The sequence below is a fragment of the Anopheles coustani genome (genome assembly GCF_943734705.1).
Source record: "Anopheles coustani chromosome X unlocalized genomic scaffold, idAnoCousDA_361_x.2 X_unloc_97, whole genome shotgun sequence".
NCBI classification, from domain to species: Eukaryota; Metazoa; Arthropoda; class Insecta; order Diptera; family Culicidae; genus Anopheles; species Anopheles coustani.
This window is the reverse complement of record NW_026525211.1, coordinates 42,501-50,857: the sequence shown is the minus strand read 5'-3', so window position 1 is coordinate 50,857 and position 8,357 is coordinate 42,501. Positions and strand designations below refer to the sequence as shown.

Sequence of the window (8,357 nt, the reverse complement as noted above, 5' to 3'; positions counted from 1 at the left end):
ACATATGTTTTTCTTAGAATTTATGAAAAATTGACTAAGTCCAAGATGCCTTTAAGTAGGGATGCTGTATTGAGATGGGAGATGTAGGAGATCAAGATTCATCTCCATGCAGCATCCCATTCATCTCGCAGCATCCTAACATATGAATTTCTAAGAATTTATGTAAAATCGACTAAGTCCGAGATGCCTTTAAGTAGGGATGCTGTATTAAGATGGGAGATTAAGAAGATCAAGATTCATCTCCATGCAGCATCCCATTCATCTCGCAGCATCCTAACATATGAATTTCTTAGAATTTATGAAAAATCGACTAAGTCCGAGATGCCTTTAAGTAGGGAAGCTGTATTGAGATGGGAGATGAAGAAGATCAAGATTCATCTCCATGCAGCATCCCATTCATCTCGCAGCATCCTAACATATGAATTTCTTAGAATTTATGAAAAATCGACTAAGTCCGAGATGCCTTTAAGTAGGGATGCTGTATTAAGATAGGAGATGAACAAGATCAAGATTCATCTCCATGCAGCATCCCATTCATCTCGCAGCATCCTAACATATGTTTTTCTTAGAATTTATGAAAAATCGACTAAGTCCGAGATGCCTTTAAGTAGGGATGCTGTATTGAGATGGGAGATGAAGAAGATCAAGATTCATCTCCGTGCAGCATCCCATTCATCTCGCAGCATCCTAACATATGTTTTTCTTAGAATTTATGAAAAACCGACTAAGTCCGAGATGCCTTTAAGTAGGGATGCTGTATTAAGATGGGAGATGAAGAAGATCAAGATTCATCTCCGTGCAGCATCCCATTCATCTCGCAGCATCCTAACATATGTTTTTCTTAGAATTTATGAAAAACCGACTAAGTCCGAGATGCCTTTAAGTAGGGATGCTGTATTAAGATGGGAGATGAAGAAGATCAAGATTCATCTCCATGCAGCATCCTATTCATCTCGCAGCATCCTAACATATGAATTTCTTAGAATTTATGAAAAATCGACTAAGTCCGAGATGGCTTTAAGTAGGGATGCTGTATTGAGATGGGAGATGTAGGAGATCAAGGTTCATCTCCATGCAGCATCCCATTCATCTCCCAGCATCCTAACATATGAATTTCTGAGACTTTATGAAAAATCGACTAAGTCCGAGATGCCTTTAAGTAGGGATGCTGTATTGAGATGGGAGATGTAGGAGATCAATATTCATCTCAATGCAGCATCCCTTTCATCTCGCAGCATCCTAACATATGTTTTTCTTAGAATTTATGAAAAATTGACTAAGTCCGAGATGCCTTTAAGTAGGGATGCTGTATTAAGATGGGAGATGAAGAAGATCAAGATTCATCTCCATGCAGCATCCTGTTTATCTCGCAGCATCCTAACATATGTTTTTCTTAGAATTTATGAAAAATCGACTAAGTCCGAGATGCCCTTAAGTAGGGATGCTGTATTAAGATGGGAGATGCAGAAGATCAAGATTCATCTCCATGCAGCATCCCATTCATCTCGCAGCATCCTAACATATGTTTTTCTTAGAATTTATGAAAAATCGACAAAGTCCAAGATGCCTTTAAGTAGGGATGCTGTATTAAGATGGGAGATGAAGAAGATCAAGATTCATCTCCATGCAGCATCCCATTCATCTCGCAGCATCCTAACATATGTTTTTCTTAGAATTTATGAAAAATCGACTAAGTCCGAGATGCCTTTAAGTAGGGAGGCTGTATTAAGATGGGAGATGAAGAAGATCAAGATTCATCTCCATGCAGCATCCCATTCATCTCGCAGCATCCTAAAACATGTTTTTCTTAGAATTTATGAAAAATCGACTAAGTCCGAGATGCCTTTAAGTAGGGATGCTGTATTTATATGGGAGATGAAGAAGATCAAGATTCATCTCCATGCAGCATCCCATTCATCTCGCAGCATCCTAACATATGTTTTTCTTAGAACTTATGAAAAATCGACTAAGTCCGAGATGCCTTTAAGCAGGGATGCTGTTTTGAGACTGGAGATGAAGAAGATCAAGATTCATCTCCATGCAGCATCCCATTCATCTCGCAGCATCCTAACATATGTTTTTCTTAGAATTTATGAAAAATCGACTAAGTCCGAGATGCCTTTAAGTAGGGATGCTGTATTAAGATGGGAGATGAAGAAGATCAAGATTCATCTCCATGCAGCATCCCATTCATCTTGCAGCATCCTAACATATGTTTTTCTTAGAATTTATGAAAAATCGACTAAGTCCGAGATGCCTTTAAGTAGGGATGCTGTATTGAGATGGGAGATGAAGAAGATCAAGATTCATCTCCGTGCAGCATCCCATTCATCTCGCAGCATCCTAACATATGTTTTTCTTAGAATTTATGAAAAACCGACTAAGTCCGAGATGCCTTTAAGTAGGGATGCTGTATTAAGATGGGAGATGAAGAAGATCAAGATTCATCTCCATGCAGCATCCCATTCATCTCCCAGCATCCTAAAATATGTTTTTCTTAGAATTTATGGAAAATCGACTAAGTCCGAGATGCCTTTAAGTAGGGATGCTGTATTAAGATGGGAGATGAAGAAGATCAAGATTCATCTCCATGCAGCATCCTATTCATCTCGCAGCATCCTAACATATGAATTTCTTAGAATTTATGAAAAATCGACTAAGTCCGAGATGCCTTTAAGTAGGGATGCTGTATTAAGATGGGAGATGAAGAAGATCAAGATTCATCTCCATGCAGCATCCCATTCATCTCGCAGCATCCTAACATATGTTTTTCTTAGAATTTATGAAAAATCGACTAAGTCCGAGATGCCTTTAAGTAGGGAGGCTGTATTAAGATGGGAGATGAAGAAGATCAAGATTCATCTCCATGCAGCATCCCATTCATCTCGCAGCATCCTAAAACATGTTTTTCTTAGAATTTATGAAAAATCGACTAAGTCCGAGATGCCTTTAAGTAGGGATGCTGTATTAAGATGGGAGATGAAGAAGATCAAGATTCATCTCCATGCAGCACCCCATTCATCTCCCAGCATTCTAACATATGTTTTTCTTAAAAGTTATGAAAAATCGACTAAGTCCGAGATGCCTTACAGTAGGGATGCTGTATTAAGATGGGAGATGAAGAAGATCAAGATTTATCTCCATGCAGCATCCCATTCATCTCGCAGCATCCTAACATATGTTTTTCTTAGAATTTATAAAAAATCGACTAAGTCCGAGATGCCTTTAAGTAGGGATGCTGTATTAAGATGGGAGATGAAGGAGATCAAGATTCATCTCCATGTAGCATCCCATTCATCTCGCAGCATCCTAACATATGTTTTTCTTAGACTTTATGAAAAATCGACTAAGTCCGAGATGCCTTTAAGTAAGGATGCTGTATTAAGATGGGAGATGAAGAAGATCAAGATTTATCTCCATGCAGCATCCCATTCATCTCGCAGCATCGTAACATATGTTTTTCTTAGAATTTATAAAAAATCGACTAAGTCCGAGATGCCTTTAAGTAGGGATGCTGTATTAAGATGGGAGATGAAGAAGATCAAGATTCATCTCCATGCAGCATCCCAATCATCTTTCTGCATCCTAACATATGTTTTTTTTAGAATTTATGAAAAATCGACTAAGTCCGAGATGCCTTTAAGTAGGGATGCTGATTTAAGATGGGAGATGACGAAGATCAAGATTCATCTCCATGCAGCATCCCATTCATCTCGCAGCATCCTAACATTTGAATTTCTTAGAATTTATGAAAAATCCACTAAGTCCAAGATGCCTCTAAGTAGGGATGCTGTATTAAGATGGGAGATGAAGAAGATCAAGATTCATCTCCATGCAGCATCCCATTTATCTCCCAGCATCCTAACATATGTTTTTCTTAGAATTTATAAAAAATCGACTAAGTCCGAGATGCCTTTAAGTAGGGATGCTGTATTAAGATGGGAGATGAAGAAGATCAAGATTCATCTCCATGCAGCATCCCAATCATCTTTCTGCATCCTAACATATGTTTTTTTTAGAATTTATGAAAAATCGACTAAGTCCGAGATGCCTTTAAGTAGGGATGCTGATTTAAGATGGGAGATGACGAAGATCAAGATTCATCTCCATGCAGCATCCCATTCATCTCGCAGCATCCTAACATTTGAATTTCTTAGAATTTATGAAAAATCCACTAAGTCCAAGATGCCTTTAAGTAGGGATGCTGTATTAAGATGGGAGATGAAGAAGATCAAGATTCATCTCCATGCAGCATCCCATTCATCTCCCAGCATCCTAACATATGTTTTTCTTAGAATTTATGAAAAATCGACTAAGTCCGAGATGCCTTTAACCCACCCGCAGTGGTGATGACTTCAGTATGGCTAAGAGAAAAACTTTTGAATGGGAAAAACTCTAAGTCCGAACCTCCGGGTTGAGACTTCCGCGTCGGAGGTGGGCGCACCTCCTATCCGAAAGATGGTGAATCAGGGGTGTTCGATCAGCAATGGTCGGATGCCCCGTCGTAGTCCAACTATGACAATCCAAGTCAAGACCTCCGGGTTGAGACTTCCGCGTCCGGAGGTACGCGTACCGCCTACCCGAAAGATGGTGAATCAGGGGTGTTCGATCAGCAATGGTCGGATGCCCCGTCGTAGTCCAACTATGACAATCAAAGTCAAGACCTCCGGGTTGAGACTTCCGCGTCCGGAGGTACGCGTACCGCCTACCCGAAAGATGGTGTGCTTCTGGGGTATTCGATGAGTCGGATACCCCGTCGTAGTCCAACTATGACAATACAAAGTCAAGACCTCCGGGTTGAGACTTCCGCGTCCGGAGGTACGCGTACCGCCTACCCGAAAGATGGTGTGCTTCTGGGGTATTCGATGAGTCGGATACCCCGTCGTAGTCCAACTATGACAATCAAAGTCAAGACCTCCGGGTTGAGACTTTCTAAGAGTACAAGCATAAAGGAACACGGACCAAGCCGTACCGAGAGAATCGGTACTAGAGCCCTTGTGGTTCTACATTGAGAGAGCCCTCGTGGTTCTCATTAGGGGCTTTATGCAGGAAGTACTCAATACTGTGGTGTGAAGTATAAAGTATAGAGTCCTCCACTGGTCCACGCTGCTCCGGCGGTCCTGGGTAAGATAGTTCATTCTAGCTTGCCCTATGTGGAAGAGGACTCAATACCCTACCTGTTGAGCTTGAAACAAAGTCATCACTTGGGCATGCTCATATTGCCATACAATATTCCATTATCTACTAATGAGCATGCAGCTATATGATTATAACCTGTAAACGATTACCCCGCCGTAGTTCAGCGCTTCAACCAAGTGATGACTTCAGTATGGCTAGTGTGTGAAGTATAAAGTATAGTCCTCCCCTGGTCCACACTGCTTCGGCGGTCCTGGGTAAGATAGTTAGTTCTAGCTTGCCCTATGGTGGAAGAGGACACCATACTTAATACTGTGGTGTAATGAACAAAGTATAGTCCTCCACTGGTCCACGCTGCTTTGCAGTCCTGGGTAAGATAGTTAATTCTAGCTTGCCCTATGTGGAAGAGGGCATACAAGACAAAGTATAGTTCTCCCCTGGTCCACGCTGCTTCGGCAGTCCTGGGTAAGATAGTTAATTCTAGCTTGCCCTATGTGGAAGAGAGCATACATGAACCAAGAACGAAGGTTATGATCGAGGAATGATTCGACAACTAACCGATGGTATGAAATGTGAAGAATTCAAGCAAGCACACAATCATGTCATCACTTGGGCATGCTCGATAGCCAACCTCATGACATTAACCTAGTAGAGCATGCGAAAACCAATATATATGTAAACGATGCCCCTCCCTAGTTCAGCGCTTCAACCAAGTGATGACTTCAGAATGGCTAAATCAAATCGGTTCAAAACATACCATCGGTACCCTATTGAAACACACAAGTCGATATCAAACCTCTTAATTGTGTAGTCCTCCACTGGTCCACGCCGCTTCGGCGGTCCTGGGTAAGATAGTTCATTCTAGCTTGCCCTATGTGGAAGAGGGCACATTACTCAATACTGTGGTGTTATGAACAAAGTATAGTCCTCCACTGGTCCACGCTGCTTCGGCGGTCCTGGGTAAGATAGTTAATTCTAGCTTGCCCTATGTGGAAGAGGGCATACAAGACAAAGTATAGTTCTCCCCTGGTCCACGCTGCTTCGGCGGTCCTGGGTAAGATAGTTAATTCTAGCTTGCCCTATGTGGAAGAGAGCATACATGAACCAAGAACGAAGGTTATGATCGAGGAATGATTCGACAACTAACCGATGGTATGAAATGTGAAGAATTCAAGCAAGCACACAATCAAGTCATCACTTGGGCATGCTCGATAGCCAACCCTATGACATTAACCTAGTAGAGCATGCGAAAACCAATATATATGTAAACGATGCCCCTCCCTAGTTCAGCGCTTCAACCAAGTGATGACTTCAGAATGGCTAAATCAAATCGGTTCAAAACATACCATCGGTACCCTATTGAAACACACAAGTCGATATCAAACCTCATGATTGTGTAGTCCTCCACTGGTCCACACTGCTCCGGCGGTCCTGGGTAAGATAGTTCATTCTAGCTTGCCCTATGTGGAAGAGGGCACATTACTCAATACTGTGGTGTTATGAACAAAGTATAGTCCTCCACTGGTCCACGCTGCTTCGGCGGTCCTGGGTAAGATAGTTAGTTCTAGCTTGCCCTATGTGGAAGAGGGCATACAAGACAAAGTATAGTTCTCCCCTGGTCCACGCTGCTTCGGCGGTCCTGGGTAAGATAGTTAATTCTAGCTTGCCCTATGTGGAAGAGAGCATACATGAACCAAGAACGAAGGTTATGATCGAGGAATGATTCGACAACTAACCGATGGTATGAAATGTGAAGAATTCAAGCAAGCACACAATCAAGTCATCACTTGGGCATGCTCGATAGCCAACCTCATGACATTAACCTAGTAGAGCATGCGAAAACCAATATATATGTAAACGATGCCCCTCCCTAGTTCAGCGCTTCAACCAAGTGATGACTTCAGAATGGCTAAATCAAATCGGTTCAAACCATACCATCGGTATCCTATTGAAACACACAAGTCGATATCAAACCTCATGATTGTGTAGTCCTCCACTGGTCCACGCCGCTTCGGCCGTCCTGGGTAAAATGGAACATTCCAGCTTGCCCTATGTGGAAGAGGGCACATTACTCAATACTGTGGTGTGAAGTATAAAGTTCAGTTCTCCCCTGGTCCACGCTGCTTCGGCGGTCCTGGGTAAGATAGTTCATTCTAGCTTGCCCTATGTGGAAGAGGACACTTCATACTTCGTCTCTAAGCGGCGGCTTGACTCCTCCCTACGGGGAACGGGTTTACGCGCACAGCGGCGGCTTACGCACTATGGCAGTCATGGATGCCTTACGTTTCTATGAAAAGTGTGTTCCTCCCCTGGTCCACGCTGCTTCGGCAGTCCTGGGTAAGATAGTTAGTTCTAGCTTGCCCTATGTGGAAGAGGACACGTAGACTTACTGTGGTGTGAAGTATAAAGTTCAGTTCTCCCCTGGTCCACGCCGCTTCGGCCGTCCTGGGTAAAATGGATTCATCCAGCTTGCCCTATGTGGAATGAGGACACTTTATGCTTCGTCTCTAAGCGGCGGCTTGCTCCTCCCTACGGGGAACGGGTATACGCGCACAGCGGCGGCTTACGTTATGGCAGTCATGGATGCCTTACGTTTCCATGAAAAGTGTGTTCCTCCCCTGGTCCACGCTGCTTCGGCAGTCCTGGGTAAGATAGTTAGTTCTAGCTTGCCCTATGTGGAAGAGGACACGTAGACTTACTGTGGTGTGAAGTATAAGGTTCAGTTCTCCCCTGGTCCACGCCGCTTCGGCCGTCCTGGGTAAAATGGATTCATCCAGCTTGCCCTATGTGGAATGAGGACACTTTATGCTTCGTCTCTAAGCGGCGGCTTGCTCCTCCCTACGGGGAACGGGTATACGCGCACAGCGGCGGCTTACGCAAGTTAGTCACCCTCGGCAGTGGATCACTCGGCTCATGGATCGATGAAGACCGCAGCTAACTGCGCGTCATAATGTGAACTGCAGGACACATGAACATTGATAAGTTGAACGCATATTGCACGTCGTGGGAACCTACCATGATGTACAGATGACTGAGCGCTTATATTTGAGAAATGTATCGCATACATTTAACTACGCCGTGACACCCGTCACGAGACGTGCACCATGATGTTAACTAGGGTCGCGACGACCCGCTAGCATTAAAGAACCCGTGGTTTACAATATACTGGCATTGGAATTCGAAGTATTTAGAGCGTCCGTGTTCCCGCGTGAGGCGGAAGT

At 43.4% G+C, this 8,357-nt stretch overlaps 1 non-coding gene across 1 annotated transcript; it reads left to right on the top strand.

The window, feature by feature from the left end:
* The first annotated feature begins 8,022 nt into the window (after nucleotides 1–8,022).
* On the top strand, nucleotides 8,023–8,177 carry LOC131271110 (5.8S ribosomal RNA). The gene has a single exon (XR_009180086.1). It is a non-coding gene; the product is annotated as a 5.8S ribosomal RNA (ribosomal RNA).
* Nucleotides 8,178–8,357: the final 180 nt, after the last annotated feature.